Source organism: Phoenix dactylifera, unplaced genomic scaffold (genome assembly GCF_009389715.1).
Source record: "Phoenix dactylifera cultivar Barhee BC4 unplaced genomic scaffold, palm_55x_up_171113_PBpolish2nd_filt_p 000253F, whole genome shotgun sequence".
NCBI classification, from domain to species: domain Eukaryota; kingdom Viridiplantae; phylum Streptophyta; class Magnoliopsida; order Arecales; family Arecaceae; genus Phoenix; species Phoenix dactylifera.
This window is the reverse complement of record NW_024067746.1, coordinates 519,786-547,192: the sequence shown is the minus strand read 5'-3', so window position 1 is coordinate 547,192 and position 27,407 is coordinate 519,786. Positions and strand designations below refer to the sequence as shown.

General features: G+C 43.3%; 1 pseudogene; it reads left to right on the top strand.

The window, feature by feature from the left end:
- Positions 1-25,272, top strand: LOC103720329 (annotated as a pseudogene).
- Positions 25,273-27,407: the final 2,135 nt, after the last annotated feature.

Genomic DNA, 27,407 nt, shown 5'->3' with positions numbered 1-27,407 from the left:
ATGGATGAGCGCCTCGATCTCGTTCCGGAGCTGAAAGCAATCCTCCGTATTATGGCCGTGGTCTCGGTGAAAGCGGCAGTACTTCCTAGAATTGCGGTAAGCTCCGGGATCCCGCATCAGGGGTTGAGGTCGAAAATAATTTCGGCCCTCGATCTCCATTAGGATCTCTGAACGGGGAGCGTTGAGGGGAATGTAATTCTCATACCTCCCCGAGGGTACTCGTGGCCGTGCTGGAGATCTTGATCGGGGCGGGGACCTTGGTCTGCGTTGTCCCTGCTGCCGAGGTGGACTCCTTAGCCGCGGCAGATTTTTGTTTCGGCGGAGAGATGGGCTTTTAGGACGACCGCGCTCCTTGCAGCGTCTCTTTAACTTCTTGGAGGTCTGCTCGGTCGCACATCGCTTGGAAGCAATGGCCTCCTCCGCCTTCGCGTATTTCCGAGCTCGGACTAGCATCTCGGTGAAATCGGAGGGAAAGCTCTTCTCAACGGAAAAGAGGAACCTGTAGGACCGAGCCCCAGTCTTAAGTGCCGACATGGCTATCGACTGGTCGAGCTCGCGGACCTTCTAAGTTGCGGCGGTAAAATGGTCGAGATAGTCTTTGAAAGACTCTCCCTCCCTTTGTTTGATGTCGAGGAGGGAGTCCGAAGTTCGCCGCTGACGTCGGCTGGCAGCAAAGTTGGTGGCGAACTGCCTACCGAGCTTCTCAAAGGAAGACACAGTACTGGGCTTCAGCCCGGAGAACCAGAGCTGAGCTGCTCCCCGAAGTGTCGCTGGAAAGGCCTTGCAGAGCATGGCCTCCGAGGACCTCTGCAACGCCATGAGGGCTCGGTAACTCTCTAGATAGTCGAGGGGGTCAGTTGTGCCATTATAGGGCTCCACCTGGGGCATTTTGAACCTCGATGGGACCGGCTCATCCTCGATTTGGCGGGAGAAGGGGGACTTAGTGGTGAACTCGAAGTCACCCTTGCACCTCACCTTCTTGCTATGGAGCGCCTCTATCCGGCGCTCAAGCTCCTCGACCTTCTTGTCGAGTTCTCCGCTCTGGGGAATCGCCACGGTGGTTTGCTCTGGTGCAAGCCGTCCCGGGACCGATTCGGCTTCTGATGGCTGTGGCCCATTGCTTAGGCCCCTCCCTGGCAACTCCCTCCAGGGAGATGCTCGAGCTGAACCTTAGCGGCAGCACCACTCCTCAGCGCTCAAAGAGCCGTAAAGGTTTTGGCCTTGGGGCGCCAGTCCGTTTGGAGGAAGTACCGGGGGAACCTGTTCCTGCGGAGGCGGCAGGGGCTCCATACGTTGCAAGCCTTGGACCGCCGTGGCCAAGGCTTGAACTTGCTGCACCAGGATGCTAAATTGCTCCGGCTGGACCTAGGGGGCTGGGTCTACAGGAGGTCTTGGCGGTGAATCCAGGACTTGGCGGGGGACGCCGGGAGGCGTTGGAGGCTCCTTTACTTCTCAACTTCATGGCCACGACTTGGGCCCTTCCTCTAGGGCCAACTGTTGCTGGAATTTGGACCCGGGGGTGGCCGTCGGCTGAGAAGGAGGGGCTCCAGTGAGGGTCGGTGGGTGGCGGTCCGTCGGCGAGCAGCGTCCTCTGAAAGACCTGCAACAAGCCGGTGGCCGGGGTTTCCGGCGCCGGCCCTCCGATGCTTAAGTCAGAGGGGGGTTTAATGGAGAAGAAGGAAGGAGATGTGTGTTCCTGGGTTTTAGAGTTCAACCCCTACCTTAGGTGGAGATGTTTTTCTTTTATAGAGGGATACAGATATACTTGTGATGTGGCGGGGCGAACGGGTTACCACCACGATTGAGTACGTCATCCGAATTAATGCACGATCGTGTGAATCATTGCGTTGCCGTTGGAGGTCAGGCCGGAGCCAGTGAGCCGTCGTGGCTGATCGGTCGTAGCTGAATGAGTCAGTTGTTTGCCGTGAAGGGCTTGAGATCCGTGGGTGGCATTAATTGTTGAGTGAACTGGAGATCAGCAGAGGCCATGCGCTTTAATGGTTGAGTGAACTGGAGATCAGCAGAGGCCATGCGCTTTAATGGTTGAGGGCAGTGGCAGGGCATGGTCCCTGGTCGAACTGCAGGAGGATGTGACCGCAGCACGTGGGCGGTGCGGTCGGGAGGCCGGGCTCTCGGAGTCGTGGATGCCGAGGTCGAGTGCTCGGACGGGGCATCTCGGGGTTGAGCATCTGGTCGGACGTCGGGCTCGGTTGCATGCCTTAAAGTCGGGCGGGCGCCTCCAGGTCGGCTTCGGGTCAAACGTCTGGTCGGGCGCCTGGACGGGCGCCTCCAGGTCGGACGCCGGGTTGGGCGCCTTCAGGTCAGACGTCGGGCCGGGCGCCTTCAGGCACGTGCTGGCCACGCGGTCATATGCTCCGGAGCGACTCATTTTTCCCCCAACAAGGTCCTTCATGCTATGAGTATTAAGGTTGTAGGATTTTTGATAAGTTGTAGGATAATTATGTTGTTTGCCCTGATTTTAGTTTGATTTATGAGGAGGTTAGTAGTGGTTACCATAGGGGGTATGCTAACTTCTTATCTGTGAGGGTTATCTGTTTAGGGCTACCAAGTTGTGCATCCCACATACATAGAGAGTTCTTACTATGAAAGATGCATGCAGGAGGTCTAGCTAGTCATTCATTTAGGAAGAGATGAGACCATTGCTTTAATTGAGGATAAGTTTTATTGGCCTTCATTGAATAGGGATGTAGATAGGATAGTTTCTTAGTATCATACTTGCCAGCTAGCTAAAAACAAGAAATAAAAAACTGGACTCTATACCCCTCTACTTGCACCACATATGCCATGGAAAGATTTGAGCATGGACTTCGTTCTAGGATTACCTAGAACAGCCCACGGTCATGATTCCTTCTTTGTTATCGTTGACAAATTTTTCAAAATAGTGCATTTCATTCCATGTAGTAAGACATATGATAGGGATGTCATCAAGTTGCATGGGTTGCCTAGTTCCATAGTGTCTGAGTGTAATGTTAAGTTTGTTGGTTACTTTTAGAAGATGTTTTGGAAATTATGTGATACTAATTTAATGTTTTCCTCTGCATTCTACCCCAAACTAATGGTCAGACTGAAGCATTTAATTGTAGTTGGAGTGATTTGCTTAGATGTCTGCTTGAAAACAAACAGGGTAACTAGTACTTGGTGCTGCCTATTATTGAATTAGCTTATAATAACTCTGTTCATATGTCTATGGGTAAGAACCTAGCTATTTGAGTGTGTTCATAGATATCAACCTCATACCCCTATTGATCTTGTTCCTTTGTCACCTGATACCATTCTGAACCTGTAGAAAATTTTGCCCAACACATACATAATTTGTACACGGAGATTAGATACAAAATTGCAATGAGTAATGCATACTATAACTTGCTTGCTAATATGCATCATAGAGCTAAAGAGTTTATTATAGAGATAATATAATGGTTTGCATTTGGCCAGACTAATTGCCAAAAAAATTCTTCAAGAAATTATATGGCCCGAGCTATTAGATTATTTCTCATCATTAGAAAACTTTAGACCTAATGACATTTACTCAATTTGCCTGGTTATATGAATATTAATCCTAACTTCAATGTGAAAGATTTTCATCTTACCGAGATACTCTAAATCTCCTACTTTGTTATTTAGTATTTTGTAGGTACTTTAATCCATAAGACGCCCACATTTTTCTCTATAGAGAGATGAGATTGAGACAATTTTAGATGATGAGATGTTACTTCTTCTAATGATGCCATTCTTATTATTATTTTATATGATGGAAAGGTTGCCCTTCATCTGATGCTATTTGAATTATAGAGGATGAGTTTTGCATCTTGGATCCTGAGCTTCTCAAATGGTAGTTGAAGTCAAATTTTTCATAAGTTGAGTTCTTTCAACCAAGGTTAGAAGGCCATCGAATAAGAAATCTAGATACACTTCTAGTAGGTGCAAATATAGAAATTAGAAAATTTTATTTTATTTAAAATTAGAAAAAATTATGTGGATTCTAGAACTAGAATTTTGTAGAGTGACTAGACTTAGAATTTTATATGAAGTTCAGTATTTTATTTTTATGCATTCTTATTAAGATTTTGAGTTTATCTATATGAACTTATTACCGCAATAATTGAGAATACAGTTTCATGTTATTGAGAATACAGAATATTGACTTGCCCTTCATCTCCTCCTCCTTTTATCCTACATCAATGTTCATGGTGATCAATCATTATCCTTAATATAGTTATAACCCCATTAACAAATGCCTTCGATTTGGTGATCGTGGCTGAGAATTGCTCCTTCCTTTTCCTCTCTCATTTTTTACGTTATGATTTGATCTTGTACCCGCTTATATTGTGGCATGGTTCGTGAGGGGATTGGTTCCATTCTTTGATTATCTTTTTTCTAATTCATATCTTTTTTTTGTGTGTTTTGCGGTGATCAACGTTCGAGCATCTCAGCTTCGGTCATGGAGGCTGATGACTATCATGATACTTTGAATTTTCTCCTATGATTTTTAGCTCATGTTTTGCATTCATAATGATACTGGTGTATTGTAGCCAATATGAGCTGCATTTTTGTATTCATTAACAAGCTACGACTTGGGTAGCTCATCTCTTGCTAATGCTATCTGTTACATGTATAACATATTATTAGATGCCTCACCTGCATGCCGCGTGCTATAAACTCTGCTTTGCTTGATTTTCAACTATATTTTATATTTATTTTATTTATGTCAACAAGTGTTAATTTTTAATCTATAATTATTTTTATTGGATACATTAGATGACCAACTGGAATTAATGCATCCCACGTATGAGGCAATGATGACATGCCGGCAGTAGCCATTGCCTTGATTCATAATGGTGCGGCAGGGCATGCACCAAGTGTAGACCAAATGATTAAGCGACTTGGAGTCTAAGCCTCCTCATCTGTATCGACCGACCCCATAGGATAGAGTTATACTTGCTATCTATATTTATTACATTTTGCACGATGTAGGATTGTGAGTTCTACATGGGGAATGCAGCCCAATCTGCCCTTCTGTATACCAAATGTTGATGTCTATGTTTGCTAGTCCACCTTTTCTTCAATGTGAAAGTAAGTTAATCATCTATTATCAAGCCGAAGTTTAGTTTGGTCATGATCATGACTCGTCGAGTTAGTGCATGCAACAGGGCACTATTTTAAATTTTTTCTATGACAAATTACAAAACCATCTTGAGATTAGGTTAAATTATATTACATCCAATAGTATGAAAATCTATACTTATCCTCTGAAGTTTATTTTTATCCAATACTTAACCCATAACTTAACAGAATATTAATCAAACCGTTAACTTTTAATGGGACTCAAATCCACGTCCGAAAAATTTTGAAATGACCAAAATAACCTTACAAAAATCTTTCTAAAGTTTATGTTTATTACACTTATACCCGATATTTTGTAAAACCTATACTTATACTCATTTAATTAACAGTGTTAGTGAAACCATTTATCTATTGTAAAAAGTCAATTTACCTCTATAAGAAAATAAGGCCCCTCTTATACTTTTCGAACTCTCAGAACTCTTGAAGTATTACGTGTTTAAGAGTTCTCTTTTCTTCAAGATTAAGCGGATAGGGGTTCTTTCCGCTTTACGCCCTACCACGAGCGCCTTTCTCAATGAGCGGCCAATATAAGCTTTCTTCCCAACCGACATCCGACAACGAGCATCCTTCTCAACCAACCTCCATCCTTTCTGATCAGATTTTGTCTCCGCTTTCCGCCCACCATTCATAAAGATCGGGGATGCCGAGTATTATTTGCTAATTTGACTTCTACTTGTCCAATACTATGATATGATCCCTTAACATTATCGTTATGAATGAGGATTCCTATATCTACATATGGAGCTATAATAGCTTTGGCAGGCTATCATTAAAAGGATCCAAATCAGTACATGTATGAGAACTCTTCTTTTTAGAGGTACATCAGTTACGGTTTTATAGCCTAGCTTAGACTATAGATGAGCTGGCTCAAGCGACAAAACTTTTGATGTTAGTTCCCTGCAGCAGAAATTTAGAGGTGTCCACTGGCTTGAGAGATCTAAATTGTCTTTTCTTGGCACATGGCTCTTTTTTGATAATACATTAAGATCAAGCTCAGACCCATAGCGTCTCACAGTTGTTCTCCTCCTTAAATGGATGTTATATCACTTAAGACTAGTTTGATTGTTTTAATTTTTTTTACGTAGCATTTAGTCCCATTTAAGTTAATGGTTTCGCTAAATTCTACTAAATTATAGGTTAAAATATTGGATAAAATAAACCTCAAGAGAAGAAGCATAGATTTTTTAAACTATTTGATGTATATAATTTATTTCTATCTTAAGGGGCCTTTTGTAATTTACTCATCATACAGGATAATTTTAATATTTTATATGAGGTAATGGATTTACTAATACGTTAATTTAACGGAGTATAAGTATAGATTTTCAAATTAGTGGATATAAGTATATAAATATAATTTTTTAAAAAAATTATAATTTAATTGTTAGGCGGAAAGGTTAGTTAATATATTCGTAAGTTTAAAAATGGATCAAATTAGATTGGGCATTAATATATTCGTATCTATATTCATACTTTATAATAGATATGAATATAGATGTTAAATTGTATTATATTTATTTTAAATGAATATGATACGATTTGGATGTTTATAATATCTCTCTTTTAACATAAATAGATATAAATTGCATACTACTCCAAGTATAACTGATTCGTGAATAAATTTGCTACAGATAATATATCTAACGAAAGATAAATGACCGTATTGCATTTATAATTGAAACACATCGGTTTTCAAGAGTAGATAATGGAAATATCTTACATAAAGAATTTTATATTAAAAAAAAGGGTCATCAAATGTATAACCATCCATGTCGATAATAAACGAGTCGTATATATCGTTAAATAATTTTTAAACTAATGTTAATATTTGGATATTTGAACCTAAAAAGTCATATTGTATATCTAAATCCCAAAAAGATGCAAATCCGAATGCAGAAAACCAACTATTCGAATATCCAAATCTGACTCCGGAACATAATTAAAATCTGCATCTTATTCTATTCAAAAATTCATATTTTATATCGAGCCAATGGATAGTGATTTTTATATTAACTAAACCACACTATTAGATCAGTAACATTTATTATTTGACTACTCAAAAGATTCATACAATTAAGGTTATTTGAAGACACCAATGAATGACTTGCATGCATCGTGGATTATTTTGAAGTTCAATTGTGAGACTCGTAAGGGCGTATATGTCGAAAAAATTTGGGGTACTTATACAGACCAAGAAATTCAAAAAATATCTTTTACTATCTTTTTGGGTAAGATCGTAGATTGTTACGAATAGTATCAGAGCAACTCGGTTGGACGGATTAATTTTTTACACTAGATCATGTACACTGCACATTTCCATGCGGTAACAGGTGTGAAGGGCAAGTCTTATTTTTCTTGGGTAAAAGTGGCTTTTCATATAACTTCTAAGTGAGTACAGCCAATACATCAATAGAAGAAAATAAAACAAATTATAAGGGACATCAGGATCCCTAATCCAGATAACTTCTCCAGAATGCATGCCGATCATGAGGAGGCAACTCATCGGCAGCTCTGTTCGCCTTCCGATACACATGTGCTGCATGAAAATAATCTATCTCCCTAATCAGTCTGCAAGTCTCCCGAATTAGCGGGTGCCACCTCCAAATCTATCCACTCCTGATATCTAGTCAATCACCGTAGAGGAATTACCTCAAGGTATACCCCATCTGCCACCATATTACTCCTCTCAGGTTGCCGCAGCTCCACCTCAATGGCGGTCAAACCAGAGGTGCGTCGGCCTCCCGTCACAATCAGCCTACCCTGGTAGCTCTGCTCAGAAATCCTACTCCTCTATAACTCCATCCGCCGATCTACCGCATTGAAATTAACTTGAGATTACCAAAGGATCGGGCACTCAGAAAAAAAAAGGGCAAATCTGAATGCTGTGACAGCGAAACGGGTACCCCAGATGTCCTTGGCCATTTTAGAGATCTCGACGCCGGTTGCCGTGTGATCTCTATAGAATTCCGAAAATCTCTATCCACCACCGTTCTTGGAGCCGACCCACTGCCCTCAAGAGGTGCGCATTTTGTCCAACTATACGTGAAGGCTAGGTATGCCCTCATGATCTCCTCCTCGACAGTGCTAGGTTCCTCAAGAATTTTGTATATGATGCAATAGGTCCTCCACTGACTGCAATGTATGTGGTTGAGGAACAGACGACCTCTCCCAAATATTACTGCCTGGGATAGCTGAGGATAACATGAGTAATAATCTCCTCAATGCCCGGCAAGCCTCATATAATGGAGTGGTCTGGATACCTCACCTTGCTAACAGCTCCTTGGTCACCTCCATAAGAATGAGGGCAAGTCTTGGTGGTACTTCGGTCGTGTATCGTTGTCACATGGTGTATTCTTCTCCCGGTCCCACTGAGCCCCTCTCGATGGCTAGAAGCCAGAGCTAGCATTTCTGTCAATTTCGCTGCAGCATTCTCTCTCTGTCAGTGCCTACTGTTTGATTCCGTTCTCCTGCCTCTGTCTGCGGAAGAGACTCGGAATGCAAAACTTGGAGAAGATCAAGTAGTCCTCATCATGCAGTCCCCGGATCTGCCGATCCCCAACCCTTCTCCGCGAGAAACCAACCCCAACCATATTCGAATCCGAACTCCGCCACCCGCCGCGGTCCTCCGTCGAAGCCCTCCCGCCAACCCTCAACCGCCTCGCGGTCTCGAAGCCCAAATCCCGCTTCGTGGAACTCAACTACCCTCCCCTTCTGAAGCCCGAGCACCAGCCCCTGTCCGAGATCCCAAAAGATCCGACGACACGGACTCCGACTCCGACGATCAAGACGAAGACGAGGAGGAGGAAGAGGAGGAGCAGCCCATCTCCGACAAATTTCTCCCGGAGAGCGGCCGGCGGTGGTTCGGGTGGCGGGCCCTGCTCGAGTGGTCCGCCTTCGTCGCCATCACGGCCTGCCTCGTCTCCAGCCTCACCCTCCCCTCCCTCAAGCTTCATACGCTCTGGGGTCTGAAACAATGGAAGTTGGTGCCTGATGGGCCTGGTGGTGCTGTGCGCCGCTCGTCTCCGGGTGGCTGGTATGGGCCCTGGTGTTCGTCATTGAGCGCTACTTCCTCCTCCAAGAGAAGGTGCTCTACTTCGTGTACGGCCTTCGGAAGAGCGTCCGCAGCTGCGTCTGGCTGGCCCTCGTCGTCCTCTCCTGGTACCTCGTCTTCGACCCCAAGGTGGACACCTCCCCCATCCTCCACCGCTTCTCCCGCGCCCTCGTCGCCGTCCTCGTCGCCGCCACCATCTGGCTCCTCAAGATCCTCCTCGTCAAGGTCCTCGCCTCCTCCTTCCACGTCGCCACCTTCTTCGACCGCATGAAGGAGAGCGTCTTCCACCAATACATCCTCGAGAGCCTCTCCGGGCCACCCCTTGAAGAAGTAATGTTGACACCACCAGTCGCACTAAAGAGGAGGAGAATGAGAAGAAGAGGAAGAAGAAGCTGAAGCGGCCGATCGCCGGTGGCTGGGATGATCATGGGGCGGTCGAAGACGATGCCGGCGAGGATGGGGGGGTCGTCGCGGAGGATAGACATGAAGAAGCTCCGGGATCTGAGCCGGGCGGCGGCGAACGGGCGCAGCGTGAGGGGCTGGTGAGTCACATCATGAAGACGGGGCTCTCCTTGTCGACGCTCTCGAGACGGTGGACCGGACGGTGGACCGCTTCGGGGAGACGGACGCGGACTCGGAGATCACCAGCGAGCGGGAGGCCCGCGTCTCGGCCGAGCGCATCTTCAAGAACGTCGCCAAGCCCACCACAAGTACGTCCCCACCTCCTTAGGATAATACTAGTTAATATAATATACTAACTCGTAACTAATATAATACTTGCTAGTATTAGTACTATATCATCTTCACTTTGTCCTTGGAACCCCCCAATTTTAACAGGGAGCAAAATGGATACGAAACTCTGATGTTGAGGATTATTTAGAGACGGTAATTTATGATTCCATTCGTTAACTTGTTTATAAATAATTATTTTAAATAAATTTAGGTTGGACATAAATAGGGTAATTATAGATGGATCAATTTAATTAGATTGTTTATTAAATTTGCCACACATGAGACTTTTAGTATATGCGACAGCGCACCGCGTGTCAACGTCGCCTGCCACGTATCGATGAGTCAGGACTGGAGGGCGACTCTGCCCGTGATATCTCACGTGTAGAGTGGTCTGAGTCTGGGTTGATATAAAAATGTGATAATGGTCTTATTTGGAAGTATGATTATCAAATGTTTTCAGAAAGTTTTTTTGGGTAAGACATGACTTGGCGACATGTAATAATTAAACCAGAGCAGCATGTCCCTCTCTCTCATCATTGCCAACCAAACGGCTGAATATAATAAACGTTGCACCAAAATCCTAACATCAAAATTAATTGTATAAGTAGCTGCTCTAAATCAAAATATAATAACAAAATATTTAATTTATATACAAATAATGAGATTAACCAGAAAAAAAAATCAGCCAACTATACATCTATCTTATTTTTATATTTATCATTATATCGATCTTTAATTTTTTTTTACTTTGTTGCTTATTTTACTCCAATTTATTGGAACTATAGTATAGAATTATATTAACAACTACATTCTACTTCCTCCTTACAATAAAAGCTCCTAAAGATCAAAACACTAAGAACCGCACCATCAACTCTTCATCCTATCTTCCTTTTAGTTTTCGACATAGCACACCCATACGCTTGCATAAACCAGCCAAAGGATATGCACCATGTTCATCCCCTAGTAGAAAATTAGACAACTAAAACATTCACACACAAATTTTTCCATTCACTATATGGAAGTTAGTATTATTAACACCGGTTTATTTGGCCATCATCAAAGTTCATTGCTTAATATGCAGCAAAAATATTGAAAACTTTCTATTTATTTTAATATATTATATATTATATATTATTTTAAAAATAGTTAAAAAATTCATAATTTAGGCATCACTAGTAAATGAGTTTGGTATCAATTACAAGAATTTCTCATGAAGATTTTTGTGTAGAATTTTCGTTCGGACACCCGATATTAATAATGTTGGCATTATCAACTAAGTTTTGTTTGATCATTATTAAAATTCATTGATAATATATAAAAAATTATATTAATTTTTTAATAATATAAATAATAATTATCTTATTTAAAAATATTTTAAAAAGGTAAGGTAAATTTGTACTTTGTGCGGGTTATATAATATTTCATAAGCTTGGGACTCTGGCATTCTACCCTGTTATATCCTGCAAGTGCATTGTATTCATATTATTCCCAGAAACTTTTGGCTCAGCAAAAGGAAAGAGAACGTGATTTTTTTTTTGGGTCAAAATTACCCTTTATAATGCCTCCAGGCCTTTCCACGTTTTAATGAGGTTGTTCAGTGAAAATGAGGTAAGTATTCTTATAAACTTGTCTTTAGAAAAGCTTGTTTGCTTTAGCTTTGAAAATGGTTATCTGGTGCAGATCTGGGTCATAAATGCCCGTCCTTTTCACACTTTGCTGCCCACTTCTCTTTTTCTGCACCCTTCGGATTGATGAAGTATGGGTTACGTCTCCGACTCCAGCCCTGTTTTATGGCCTCCTCTGTTGAAATTCTAATTTTATCACTCTCATCTTTCACTGATTAATTATTTAAGAGTTTGATGGTCTTATCGAGTGGGACATGATGTTGCAAGAGCAAATTTATAAAATAACCGATGACACAAAGATGCTCGAATGGGGCGTGATGTTGCAAGAGCTAATTTATAAAATAACCGATGAGATCATATCATCTCACAAAGATGCACTATATATGCTAACCTTGCTCTTTGTAAACCCACCATATGTTCTAGTGGCACATGGTGTGACAATTTATGTGACTTATTATTATGAGATGAATAGCATTGTTTGGGTGCAAAGCGGTGTTAGATCTAGACCTACATGGAAGAGATCGCTCCGGCCATTTTCTTATACCTCGGCCGGCTTCGAGCATGGTCTAACTCTTAAGATTCAGAAAGGTGTTCGCTCGCCTCCTAACTAAAGATGCTTATTTTAGGGCAGGGTGCAAATGAGCTGAGCAGTTCGTGAATTGCTCGACTCAACCTCAACTAGTACTAAACTCGAATCGATCTTGAATAGCAAAATATTTAGCTCGAAGGCCCGTGAGCCTAGACGATTATACACACACACACACACACATACATATATATATATATATATATATATATATATATATTATTTATAATTTATATATCATTAATATATATTTTAAAGATATAATATTATTATGTTAGTATTAACTTTTTTTTATAATTATGACCATGGCTTGAATTTAAGCTCGAATATGGCTCAGTTGATTTTCGAGTCCAGTTGAATCGATTTTGAGTATTCTTTTTTTTTTTTTATCGAGTCTAGTTCAAGTTAGAGATAAGACTCGATCAATCTCAAGTCAAGCTCGAGCCTCTAACTACTTGCTCACCTAGCTCGATTGCACCCCTATTGTAGAGACCGGAAGGAAGTGAATAGACAAAGTGACAAAGAAAGGTAGATGAAGAACGCAAACCTTATGATATCTGAAAACATTCGGACAGCATGCCTGCTTCATTTACATAGTTTCCTCAATAACGATATGCTCTATGATGACTCGAGAAAATATGTACACACATATGCATCTGTTGAGATGATAGATAATTGATAATTTTAACAAATAATAACTACAGCCTTGGTCTGGGAATGAGAAATATTTGATTTGAATAAAGAACTGAGAGATTCTTAATTCAGCCACCTTCAATAACACCCAAGTTCTCGCCCCTTGCTAACACTATGTATCATGATTAATGAATGATTGCAGGTATATGGAGGAGGATTTGAAGAGGTTCCTGACAGGGAGGAGGTGCACAACTATATTCCACTCTTCGAAGGAGCCCTTGAAACCGGAAAGATTAAGAGTCTGCATTCCGCAATTGGGTGGTACTTTCACATGATACACTTGTTAAGTTAGTACTTTAATATTCCATTATATGTGTGCACAGCAGAAAAATATTGTTTGGCAACATAATTTGAATAAAGACAAGCTAAGTATATATCTAGTATAAGGCAAAGTAGTTGTTTATTCTATATTAACTATGTATTGTTGCTGCTCCACTGCACATAGATGCCTATTAACTGTAAGAAAATGCCCACTTCACTCTTAGTGTACTTACAAGGTCTGACAGTTCCTAGGAAACTAGATAAAAAATAAATAAATAATATATATATAATATAAATAATAAACAATCCTTAAGACAATCCTTATGGAACATGATTAGGCCATCAAAAATTTGATCTCTAATTCTCTACCCACAGATCTTTAACCTGGTATAGAGTAATAAAACAATAAAAAGATGCTTACATGTCCAAACAGAGATCAACTGTAATGATTACCAGTTTACCAGGTAAATCGTTTAGCCACTTTGGTTTATTTGTAATTATCCTCAAATACAGGGCTCAATGCACAAGAGAGCACTGATTATCTCTTGCTCTCTCTCTCTCTCTTCCCTTCATAATTGTCTTCTTCCTCTACCCTCATTACTCCGGCTTCTCCCTTTTACCCAGTGTCCATCTTCTAGGCCGGGCTCCACAGTAAAAGTGAGGTCCAATGCTTATGCTAAGCTTGGCCTGACCCGAATATCGGGCGGATTGATGCAGGACAAACAGGGAGGAGAGGAAAGAGGGGGAAGAAGAGAAGAGGAGGAAAACGAAGAAGAACCAGGCTTCTCGCTTGGCTCTAGCCAAGGTTTCACACCAGGATTTCAGAGAAAATGAGGTTATTTCATTCAATCATTTAATAACCCTTAACAAGTACATGGACCCATATATAGAGTCAAGAAATAACAAAGGACCTCTATAAAGAAAGCAATCCTATAAAAGCTCTAAAATGATAATATGCAAACAAGCCAATCAACATAAAATAATTCCAAAATAAAATCAAACTGGTTGGACCATCCTGCTGCGGCGACCGTAGATCCGAGTAACGGGTGACCTAGCACTGGTGTCCGCACCAACTCCCCCCAGGTGAGAGAAAGTCGACCCGACGAAGGCATCCCGGCATGGCTCTGGTTGTACTCCAATAAGTCCAGATCTATATGCTGGAACTCCTCTCGTGTGATCCAAGTTGAATCGGACTCCGATTCTCCAACAAACCAAAAAGCGCTGAATGCTCCCATCACTGGATAAAATGGTCTACTTGTCTAAAATGGCATCAATGAGTTCTTTTTGTGCTGGTGGGAGAGGCAAAGGAAATGGAAATGGTATGGAATCAGGGATAGGGAAATCATCGGGCCCAAAAGAGGGCTTAGCGAAAGGATCATCAGGGATAGATGGTGGACCCTTGAAAGCAACCAGATCTTCAATTAAAAGTAGAGCTGATACCAAAATCAGATAAAAAATTAATAACATAGGCATTCTTGCCAACCCGATGCAATTCCCGAAATGGCCCATCACTACGATCCTGCAGTTTCTTAACGGTTCCATACGGAAACTCCTCAGGCCGAATACGTACCATAACATAATTTCCAAGTTGGAATATATTATCCTGCCTATGGAAATTAGCTTGTAGATATTGAGCGATACCCACATGAATGTGTTTATCAATGTCCTGATGCAACTTATGTAAGTGTTGTGCAAATGCATGTGTAGACTCTGAAATGCGAATGTGCGGTGACATGGGTAGAAGGTCGACAGGCTTTCTAGCTTTATAACCATGTACTATCTCAAATGGACTTATGCCAATGGACCTTTTGACTGAATTATGGGGTGAACTTCTTGGACAAATAGAGCGGGCACCAAAGATTCGTTGAATACTTTCCGCTCAAATTCAGCAGGATGCAGGATGTGGAGATCCTTGTCCTTTGATACTTCACTTCTCTTGTTCTTGTCAGGTGCCTTGGGCGGCAAAGGATTGAGCTTAATCTTTTTGCCCTCAAATATAAAAGAACAAAAATTGGATCGACCAGAGATAGTGACATTAAGGTCGAACAACTAAGGTCTCCCTAAAATTAGATGTCCTACATCCATCGAGATTACATCACACCATACGGTATCCTTGTAAGAAAGGATGTGAATGGGCACAAAACATTTCTCTTTGATGTAAATAGAAGTTGTGTCAATCCAACAGACCTTATAGGCTTATGGTTGGGGAACGGGAGTCAAACCTAAGCGGGAGATGATGTTGGATGATATTGCATTAATGCAACTCCCGCTAACGATGACGATCTTATAATCGTTCTCTCCGCACTTAATATAAGTATAAAAAATCGAGGTTCTTCTTCAGTCATCAGTTTCGTCGGGTTGTGCGGGGGCACATTTGACTACACTCATGGTGGACTGGTCAAACTCTTTCTCTGACTGTGCAAATGCAATATATGTAGTGCGGGTGCATCCTAGGGTATCAGGTCCTTCATCACACTCTTTCTCAATGTCCTGAATAGCATCGAGGTTTGGTTCATAGACCTGCTCCTCCAAGTCACCTATGTCATCTTCCTACTCTTGCTCCTACTCTTGCTAAGCAATAACGAGAGATTTGTTAGCACATTAGGAGGCAACGTGACCAAAACCTTGGCATTTATAGTACTGAATTTTGGAATGTGGTTTGGGAGGCTCACCAAGGTTGCCCTTGGTAGTAGTGTCTCAGCTTGGGACAAGGGCGGTAGAAAGGTTTTAGGGGCAGAGGATCCCACAAAAGGTCTAGGCTCCGAAGAATGAGGATTAGTGGAAGTGCTTCGATCGTCAGAGCTTCTCACAAACATGGACTTGGAGATCTGCTCATAGTTCTACACGAATGTATATGCCTGGTCTAAAGTGGATATCTCTCAAAGGACAAATTCCTTTCTAAGTTCATCATTAAGATCTCTACGGAACTGGCTCAGAACCATTTCTCATCCTCAATCACATTATATCGCATCATGTATTCATCAAATTATGCAATGTAGTCAGTAGCTGATCGGTGCCTTGTCTCAGGTTGTTCCATCGGTCAAGGAGATCATCTTAGTAGCTAATGGGCAAGTATTTTTTCTTTTTTTTCTTTCATTTCAATCCAGTCAGTTATGGGCGGTTGACGTCTTCTAGCTATGAGTTGTTTAGTGTTTTGCCAGAAAAGCTTAGCTCAACCGATGAGCTTCATCCTGGCAAATCGGACCTTCTTTTCTTTAGACAAATTATACCACTCAAAGAAGTAGTCCATTTCGTGCAATCAGTCTGAGAAGACCTTTGGGTCAAGGCGACCATCAAAGGTGGGGTTCAATTCAAATGCCTTTTATCACATCTTTATCATGGTCACGAGGCTGTCTAAGTTCTACATTGTGCCGATAACCCCTATCGACATTAGGGACTGGAATCGGTCCTCTGTGATGAGGGTAGGTTGGAGGGCGGGCTGGAAAGGAATTAGGGTCAAAGTGGCCTGTTGCATAGATCCTAGATGGTCTAGATCCTCGATCTTCCAAATAGGAGGTACTACCTTCTTGGATCCCATAATCTTCTGAAGGAAAGCCTCAGCTGAGTCTAGTTGGGCGCAGGCTTGGGTGGACACTGTGGTCAAGTCTTCGATTGCCTTCATTAGGGCTTCGATGCAGACATCCATGGTAGATTGGGTTTTGGAATATGGGACGACATTACCACTACGAAGGTGCATATGATGAATGAACTCAAATATGTACTATCCTATCAAATGAGGACATGATTGGTGCTGAGGCAGACCTAATGTATGCAATGAATATTAAATTTCAATGTGTATGCTCAATATAACCCAAGACTATTTTCTAGCAGAGAAATATTTCAAACTGAAAACCAGTAAGTGATGCAAGCCAACAAGTAGCTGCAGTCCATTAGTACGGGTATCCAGTGGGTTGTCGGGTGTCACGGAGCCTCGTAGGTCTCCCAAAGAGGGTTTAGCTCTATAATTAATAATAAAGAGGGCTACTACTAGGGTTTTTGTGTGTTTTGTGGAGGTGTGTGAAAGCGTGTGTTTTGAATGTTCGGGGTATACCACCAAGCACAAAAACAACTATTAAATGACAAATTTAAGCAAATAAATAAATTTTCAGGAGAGGACAAATCTGGCCCAGCAGAGGGCAAAGATCAAAGTGCGGCAGGTCAAAAAAATGGCTCCAGTAAAGCTTGATGATATCAACCTTTTGATGCGGTATAGAGACTTAGGATGCAAATTGCTTGGGCTTCTGCTGCTACAGTAGCTTGTAGCGGGTCTATTGTGGGCCTAATCACAATAACTTAGTGGAGTCAAGTGGGCTAAAGGAGATGCTTGGAAGTGGTATCGGGCTGCAGCAAAGCGGGCTTGATGGTTCAGATGGGTTTGATGACAATGGCTTGGCTAATTAGAGGGGGGAGTGTGCGTTGCGGTAGTGGCCTGATGAAGGGCCCGTTGGGCTCTGATGGCAAGGGTTTCGATGCCGAAACCCTTGAGGAGATGAAGAGAGGGAAGAGGGGCGAAGGGGAAGCAGGGCTTGGGCGAAGGGACACGGCAAGGGTGGAGGCGGAGCTCGGGCGGCGAAGGCTCGGGCGGTGGAGCTCGAGTGGTACAGCTCGGAGGGGGCAAGCGAAGGGTGGTGGGCTCAGGTAGTAGCAAAGGAGAAGGATGCGGCGAAAGGCAACGGGGAGGAGGGGTAGCGGTGGAAAGGGGCGAAGGTGGAGTGGCAAGGGCGGAGGTAGCGAGGGAAGAGGGCTGTGTCCCACCGTCCGACACTGGAGATGGGGAGAACGGACGTCGGTCATGCGGATCATGGCGCCGGCGATCGCGGCGAAGGTGGAAACCGCGTTGCGGTGGAGATCTCAGGGAAGAAGGTGAATAGTGTTTTTGATGGTGGACCACTGCAGGAAGAAGAGAAAGAGGAAGAAGAAGGGAAGGAGGAGAAAGAAGAGGTTATAGAGACGCAGGAAGAAGAGAAGAGAAGGAGGAAGAAGAAAAGAAGAAGAAGAAAGGAGGCTAGGATTTTTATTCAATCATTCAATTTTCTAATTCATAATAGGAGTGGCCTTTATATAGACCTTGCATCAGATCAATCAACTGACGACATACTAAACTTATCCTCAAAATTGACTAAGTCAGCCGATTAATTACATACCAAAATCGATCCAATTACTCGACCCGATTACACGACTCAATAGCTAACCCAATTGATTTGACTAAAACAAAAGCGAGTAACCAATTGACTCGACCAATAATAAAAGCAACTAATAATGTAATAAAGTAGAGATGACGCAGACTCGAGTGGGCTCAATCTGGGGGTCCAACTCAAACTGCTCTGATTGTCATCTGAATGAAGGGCTCTAATGTCCCTATCAACTCCTCCCAGATGGAAAAAACTCGATCCCGTTGAGTGCAAGTCTGGTGGTCTCTTATAGTGAATAGGGGCAAAGTTGCTTAGGCCCTGAATGGGCGCAGTCCTGCTGACTTGGCCCGTGGGAAGAATGGTCTGCGGGTTGGGGTAGCTGGGCCCGAGGGCCTACGGCCGATGGGCTGAGGAAGGGGGGTGTGTTAGTGTTCTGGTGTTTTTTTGGGGCCGAGGGCCTATTGTGAAATGGGTGTGGGGACCGGAGATAATGATGGAGGGAGAAAAAAAGGGGGAAGGTGGGGGCTCTGATGGGGTTTGATGAACGCCAAGGAAGGGGGCTTTGGGGGGAAAAACTCGAATGGTATGAATGGGGTCGGAAAGGGGCAAACGGTTCGGTGGTGGCGGATAGGTGTGAACAAGGGTCTAGGGGTTTGGGTGTGAAAGGGGGAAAAGGGTGTGGTGTGAAAGGGGGTTGGGGTGGGCGGCCGGTAGTGAGGAAGAGAGGGGGTACGCGGCGGCCGGCGGCGGGGCAGTCGGATCCGAGAGCCTCATGATCTGCACTGAGAGTCTCAAGTCTGAGAGCTGCTGCGACAGCAGCGTGGTGGCGGGGAAGAGGAGGCGGCGGTGGAGCTAGAGGAGAGCTCTTCTAGCGCCGGTAAGGAAGAGGGCGGGTACACGGCAGCCGGCGGCGTCAGCCAATGGGCAAGAGGAAAAGTGAAGCAACATGGGTTGAGCTGGCTTGGGAGTAGCGCTAGGCACGGGCGGACAGCGACGGAGCGACGTGGAGGCGGTGCCGGAGATGGGAGCGGCGACGGGTGGATAGCATGCGGCGGGCGATAGAATGGCGAGGGTGGCGGAGACGGTGGGGATGACTGCGGCGTGGAGCGGGCGACGGGAAAAGATGAACAAGTACTCTTTTTTTTTGGATCTGGGCTGCCGGATTGTGGGTTAATGGGTTTGCACTTACCCATTAATCTGTTCTCCTTCAACCTCCCGACGGATTTGGGAGGATGCTCCGATCCTCGTGGCGGTGGTTGCGGGGAAGACTGCGACGGCAGAAAAAAAGGGGGCGGGGCATCGACAGTTTGGGCGGCGGTGCTCTCCTTTCGGATCTGGCCATGAATGGTGGCAACGAGGCGCGGCTGAGGGCTTCTTCCGTCAAGTCAGGCGCCGCGCCACTGACACTAGGGCGACGGCTCCCATGGGGTTGCGACAACGGTGAGCCAATGGCGAGGTGGCGCTGCTGGCGGCGAGCGGGGGTGAGGGTGGCTATGGGTTAGACGGGTGGTGGGGAGGAACCGATGCAGGGAGTTTTCTTTTTCTTTTTTTTTCCTGGTGAAAATTGAGAGGGAGGGGTTGGGACCCTTTCTCGATGGGGGAGAAGTCTGAGGGGAGGGGGCGGGCAGGGGTCTTCTCCTTTGGGAACAGATGCGGGTTTTTTTTTTCTTTTTTCTTTGGATGTTCTTCGTGTGAGAGCCAAGAGAGAGGGAATAGGGGGTGGAAGATGGCGGGGATGGGGATGGGTGCGTGGGCACAACCCAAGAGGCGGTGAAGATCCGGTGACTGGCGTAACAGCGCGAATCGTAGGGCCGCAAGATCAAAGAGTTTGGCGACAGAGGCAAAGCTCTTGCTCTGATACCAAGCTAATGGCGGACCACTGCAGGAAGAAGAGAGAAAGTAGAAGAAGAAGGGAAGGAGGAAGAAGAAGTTATAAAGACGCAAGAAGAAGAGGTTATAGAGACACAGAAAGAAGAGGTTATAGAGACGCAGGAAGAAGAGAAGAAGAAGAAGAAGAAGAAAGGAGGCTAGGGTTTTTATTCAATCATTTAATTTCCTTATTCATGAGAGGGGTGGCCTTTATATAGGCCTTACATCAGGTCAATCAACTGACGACATGCCAAACTTGTTTCCTCAATCAATTGACTAAGTCAACCGATTGATTACATACCAAAATCGATCCAATTACTTGACCCAATTACACGACTCAACAGCTAACCCAATTGACTTGGCTAAAACAAAAGCAACTAACCAATTGACTCGACCAATAATAAAAGAAACTAATAATGCAATAAAGTAGAGATGACGTGGACTCAAGTGGGCTCAATCTGGGGGTCCAACTCAAACTGCTCTGATGGCTCTATCATCTGAATGAAGGGCTCTGATGTCCCCATCAGTTTTTTTTTTCTCTTTTTTTCCTTTTCTTTTCTTTTCTCATTTTTTTTTGTGTGGATCCGATAAGATTCGGGTTATCGGGCGCGACCCGCTCCGATAACCCGCAACGGGTCCATCACGTGCACCTCTTTTTTATCTTTTTTTTAATCAGCCCAAAAGGATTCGGGTTAACGGGCTTGACCCGACCTGATAACCCATTAGGTACCCGTTACTGTTTATCTTCTTCGAGGGTTGTTGCAAGTGGTTACCATGTTACTCGCAGCGATGGTGTGTGAAGCACGGCAGCAGAACGGTACCTGTGTGTGGAGTGCGGTGACGGTGCGTGGAGACGGCAGTCAAAGGAGGAGAAAGAGCGGCACTGGCGGGCGATCACGGCGAAAAGTCATGGGTTGCGAGGATTTTTTCGATCTCCGCCTCTGAGTTCCACGAGGACTTGAATCGGGAGATGGCTTGGGGTGTTGCAGTGTTCCTCTCCTTGGATCCAATGAAGGGCGCAGTGACGGGAGTTTTCCCCTTCTTGTCCTTAGGAGCCGCCAGAAGAAGAAAACACCACGTGACAGGGCTTGGGATTCGGCTTCGAAAGAAATATGGGAAATGCAGCAAAGAAGAGGGAACTTCTGGAGAAGATGCCCAAAGCTTTGCTCGCGTGAACTCTGAGCCCACGAAAAAGCCAAGGCCCCAACAGCCCAGGAATTTTTTTTTTTTTGCCGAGCTTTGATACCAAAGTTGATGCAGGACAACTGCAGAGAGGAGAGGAAAGAGGAAAAAGAGAATAGGAGGGAAAAGAAGAAGAACCAGGCTTCTCACTTGGCTCTGGCCATGGCTTCACACTAGGGTTTCAAAGAAAAGGAGGCTATTCATTCAATAATCCTAAACAAGTGCTTGGATCCATAAATATAGGGTCAAGAAATAACAAAGACCCCATAAAGAAAACATCCCATAAAAGTTTAAAATGACAATATGCAAACAAGCCCAATCAACATAAATAAAATAACAAAATCAATCCAAATAAAATCAAACTGGCTGACCATCCTCCCGCGACCGTAGCCCGATGACGGGTGACCTGCACTGGTGTCCGCACTACGGATATTTTGTCAAGTCCACTTAATCTAGAAAAGCCAATCCCAAGCCAGCTCACCAAGCCCGATTTCCTCTTCCCCACCATTACAAGCTAAGTGCAATAAAATTTGTAGTAAAAATATAATACTAATATATATAATATATAAATTTGGATGTGCCATTTTTAAATTTTCTCAGCTTGAACCGATTTTTAAATCGGGCCTACTCTAGCCAGGCTCATCCTACGGCCTCTGTTAGTGCCCAAGCTCACTAAATTTTAGTTGGGTTGGCAGGCCGAAAACCTAGCCCATATCAGCTCTATTTCTACCTTCTATCTACTCTCTTTTGTGTGGTGTGGTGTGTGTGTGTGTGTGTGTGTGTGTTTAAGTAGGGAATAATTTCTAAAATTTACCAATAGAGAGGCCGACCACCCGACAAGTGGTCCTCACCCCTAACCACTACTAGAAAACCACTAATCTTGTTTCACTTTCAAAAGGCTTTTCCATGGCCGTGTATCATTGTTTAAAGAAAAATAATAGAAATTTGGATATCTGCCTTTGTACAGGTGCTGGCTTTCCCATTGCTAAATCTACACCCGGAAATCTACTGTTGATCATTGTTTGATCAGATGTTGGCATGTTTACTCATGCCGAAAATATTTTAGCGCATTCAGACAGTATTCAGAGAAACCTGAAGGCACATGAGCACGGTCTGAAAATCATCTTATGCTTTGCGAGCAATCATATTTTAGCCATGATACTGCAAAGTACACTGGTTCTGACAGAAATATTTGCCCCCTTAAAATAAGCCAATCCTAAGTCATTGTGATCTACACTTACTACTAGAGTTTCAAACTCGTTTCATTACTAACTAGAAGAAATTATATCTGGCCAATTATGGTTTACTCCTAATATTATCAATTTTCATTGCAGGTGAGAGCATATCGAGAGCGGAAGTCATTGGCTCATTCCCTGAATGACACAAAGACTGCAGTGCAGCAGCTGCACAAGCGGCGAGTGCAGTTGTGAGTGTGATCATTCTTATAGTTTCACTTCTGTGATGGGGGTGGCCACTACAAAATCCTTCTGGTAGTCACTTCGCAGTTGCTGGTGGCAGGCTTCATGTTTCAGAATATGGGCAAGACATCTTTGAGTCCATCATCTTCGTCTTTGTCATGCACCCTTCGATGTGGGTGATCGCTGTGTGATTGATGGTGTTCAGGTAGCCCTACTGAGACATCATGTGGTTTGAATGCTCTACAAGCAATAAGACATCTCTTCCCAAACTTGTTACCTTTATGAATTACAAACTACTGATGCTTAGTTGTTTGGTTTTGATGCTAGCATTGACAGGCAATTGCCTGATACCAAAAAAGTAAAAACATAATGCTCATTTGCACATCATTCTTAATTTTACAAGTTGCTTCAATTTGAAGCTTTTAGTATGTTCAATATCAAAGCTTACTGTCCTTTTCAATTAATAGATCAGACTAACACTTGGATATCTAAATGATGCTCCCTGAGTATGATAATCTTCTATGTATTTGGGCATCATAGTTGCTTTGCCTGCATTTTCTCTGATCTCTCTCTCTCTCTCACGCTCGGTTTCGTTCGAATGCAAATTTGTGATGATCATCAATTTTTTTTCTTTGAGAAAAGAGGGATAGGCAATGATCGTTCATTATCATCTTGGCACTTAACATAGATGCGGTGAAATTATTTGCTTATATTTAGTCCAGTTAAATATTGCCTATAAATGTACTGTAGGTCTGTAGCTATATATTTGCCACCTTTGATATATGGCCCATTATTGGTCATGCATAGCGATGGTTTATATCGAGGTCTGTTGCTTATTAGTGAAGTGCCAGTGTTATATGTAAGACACCTTGGTATTTCTTTATGTACAAGATTTAATTCTCGATATGTATCATGAAGCTTATGTGAGTAGCTGGATGTTGTGCAGTGATTGTTGAAGAAATGAACATATTGACTACAGTCTTCCTTCGGTATGATAACGAGAAGATCTACTACCCTAATGCAGTACTGTTGACAAAGCCTATCAGCAACTTCTATAGAAGTCCTGACATGGGTGATATGATGAGTTTTCAATCGATGTTTCTACCCAGTCGAAACTGTTACTGCTTAAGGAATCAATACAAACGTAAGCATAACTAACCCTTTACCTCTGATCTGCATGTTAGACTTTCATACAACATGCTTGCTTTTATGATAAGTGACTTCAGTTAACTATATCTCTGCACTTGATGATTATCTTTTCATAGCCTTCTTACAGCACTTTGACAAAAGTTAACGCATGTAAAGTCTAAGCCTCACAGCAAGCCTACAACATCCGTGATTTAACTATAGATAATAGAAGGCTGTTGCAGTTCAACCTCCAAACCTAGAACATGCTCTGTTGCAGTTCAACCTCCAAACCTAGAACATGCTTTCCTTTCTCTCTCTCTCTCACACACACATAGCAATATCCAAAATTTGAACCCTGGACCTCTTAAAGGGCAAGCCTTTAGGGGTAAGGTGTCAATCATCTATGCTAACCAAGGCACGCCATACCATACAGAACCGAATGGTACGGGACATATTTTACCATATCGGTTCAGTACCAATGCGCAATACATAGGGCGTATTGACATTTGGTACGCCGAACTGGCCCCCATATCGAACGTACCAATACAGTAGCAAGTTGGCACCGATATGGAGCCCGGTATCGAGACGGTATATCTTGGTGCTGACAATTGTTAGCAACATGTTTCATCTCTTTAGAATTATCACAAAATGAGGAACCTGTGCCAAAGTTCCTCAAAGAGCAATAAGCCTATAACTATTTTTTTCTAGGGAATCTAGTTCATGAACTTGTGTATTGCCATGTTGGTGCAGGTACCTGGAGAGCAAGCCAAAGTATTGGCACCCAAAGCACTCAGTTCTAGTGAAAGAGATTGAGAATGTCAACAAAATGAAAATGGCTCTAAATGTGCTCCACACAATGAACCATCAGAACTTCCCTGAGAAGAATAATAGGCGGTCAGAACTAGTATTTGAGCTGAAGAAGATCTTTGAAAGTCTTGGCATCAAATATCACCTCCTCCCTCAAGAGGTCCATCTAACCCAAGTCGTTATGGGAGATGGAAGGATACCTGCGCCACCTCCTGCACCTACTCAAATTTGATTCCAATGTGATAGTTGTAGATAAACTTAGCAACTAATCTTAACCTCTGCTGCCTAAATGAAGTTCTGGTAATGGGATGTGGTTAGAGAGAAAAGTGGCTGGTCAAAGGTCAGTTTGTCAGTTTGCTTGGTTTTTTGTGGTTGATTAGCAGTTAAAAATGAATGCTGCAAGGAGTGGAGAGGAGAAAGACAAGCCTTATTAATGAGATTATAGGGGGAAGTTTTCGAAATTGGTGGAATGACTGCAATAGAATGAAAAATCTGATAATGTCTTCAAGAGAGAACAATAATCCCCCACAACCATGCTGGTCTCCATATGAAGTCCTGCTATTTAATGTTGGTTAGTGAAAAGTATTTGTAAACAGAAATATAGTGAAAGCATATCAAGTCTGAGTTTTTCTTTGGTCTCAAACAATAGGTTGTTTGCTGTCTTTGTTATGCTAATTTGCTTTAAGAAGAAATGGAGAAAGAATGGAGAAAAATGGAAATTTTGGATAAGTGGGGAGTAAAGAATGGAGAATAATGGAGAAAGAAGGGGAGGAAGAAGAGCTGCGGCTCTGATATGCTAATATATAGAGCACATGATCCCTAACTTCTATGAAAATATACATCAAAATAAGTTAAGTGCATCTTGATGACTAAAATATTCTTACCTAAGATATAAAAGTTTACGACGCCTCCTTCCCGAAAGAAAAAAAAATACCCAACTTGTGCAAAAGTTGGTAGTGTTGGTTCTTTTCAATAGCCTTAGTAAAAACATCACCAAGAGCTCCTTCCAGGTGGCAAACCAAAGGCAAATTTTCTTGCCAGCAAGTGCAAAAAAATATTGGTCTGCTTTGATTGATATGCTTCATTCTAGCATGCCGAACAAGATTGTACATGATATTCTTGCAGCCTTTCTCTTATTAGTAGGATCTTCTCTCTGGCCCTCCGAACTAATTCAGGGCCCAACAATTTCTTCTCTCCAACATCATTCCAATATAGAGGAGACCGACATTTCCGTCCATACAAGGCTTCATAAGGTGCCATCTGGATGCTAGAATGATAACTGTTATTGTAAGCAAACTCCACTAGTAATATATGATCATCCCAGCAACCTCCCAGATCAATAATGCAAGTCCGTAGCATATTCTCCAGGGTCTGGATTGTCCTCTCTGACTAACCATCAGTCTGAGGGTGATAAGCAGTGCTGAGTCTCAAATCAGTGCCCATAGCAGTCTAAAAGCTTCTCCAAAATCTAGATACGAAGCGGGGATCCCGATACCCCATGTAAGTGCACAATATCATCAATATACCTCTGAGCCAGCTTATCAAGTGAAGTGCCAACCTAAAGGGTAAAAAGTAAGCTGACTTCGTGAGGTGATCAACAATCACCCACACTGTATCATTCTTCCTTACTATCCTTAGAAGCCTAGTTATAAAGTCCATAGTGATGTGCTCCCATTTTCACTCTAGAATCTCTAGTGGTTCTAGCAAACCGGCGGGCCTCTGATGCTCAGCCTTTACCTGTTGATAAACCAAGCACCGAGCTACAAATCCTGCTATCTCTCTCTTCATGCCGTTCCATTAGAAATGTTTCCGTAAATCTCTATACATTTTAGTGCTGCCGGGATGAATAGAGAAACGAAACTGATATACTTCCTCTAGAATCTCTCTTTTTAGATCGGTATCCTGGGGCACACATAATCTACTGCCAAAACGCAGAATACAATCACAGTGGATTCGGAGTTCGGGTCGTAACCCTCTTTCCACATCACTTCTGAGCTAACACAAATGTGCGTCTGTCTGTTGAGCATCCTTTATTCTTTCTATCAAAATAGGTTGTACCAACAACTAGCCAACATGCTCCCAGCACTCTTGGAAATCACCTCGATCTGCATCATATCAAATTCTTTCAAAATATGCTTCTGAGTGGTAAGCAAAGATATGGAGCCCACTGCTGACTTCCTACTGAGAGCATATGCCATAACATTAGCCTTTTTCGGATAATATTTGATGCTTAGATCATAATCTTTTAGCGGCTCAAGCCATCTTCTTCGCCTCATGTTTAATTCTTTCTGAGTAAATATATACTTTAGGCTTTTGTGATCAGTAAATACCTCACAAGGCTCATCATACAGATAATGTCACCAAATCTTTAGAGCAAAGACTACTACTGTTGGGGGAATACGGTTTTCCCCGGGTAATACAGTAACCCCGCCGCTAGAAGGCCGCATGATCGCCGACCTCGGACAACTGAGGTCGGCGTCCGACCTCAGAGCCTCCGACCTGGAGAATTCCCGACCTCAAAGGTTTATCCGCGTCAGCCACCTACTACGGCCGTACCCCTCAGAGGTCTGGCCAAAGGCCATACCCTGCCGCTGTCCCAGCATTTATTACGCGTGATCTCTGCAAACCCCTGGATCACTCAACAATTGATGAAAGTCTCCGGCTACTCAACAATTAATGCATACCGCCGGCTTACTCAACAATTAATGCGCATGGCTCCAGTTATCTACGGACCCGCAACTCGCCACGGCAAGTCAGCCCAGCAGAGTCCAATCAACG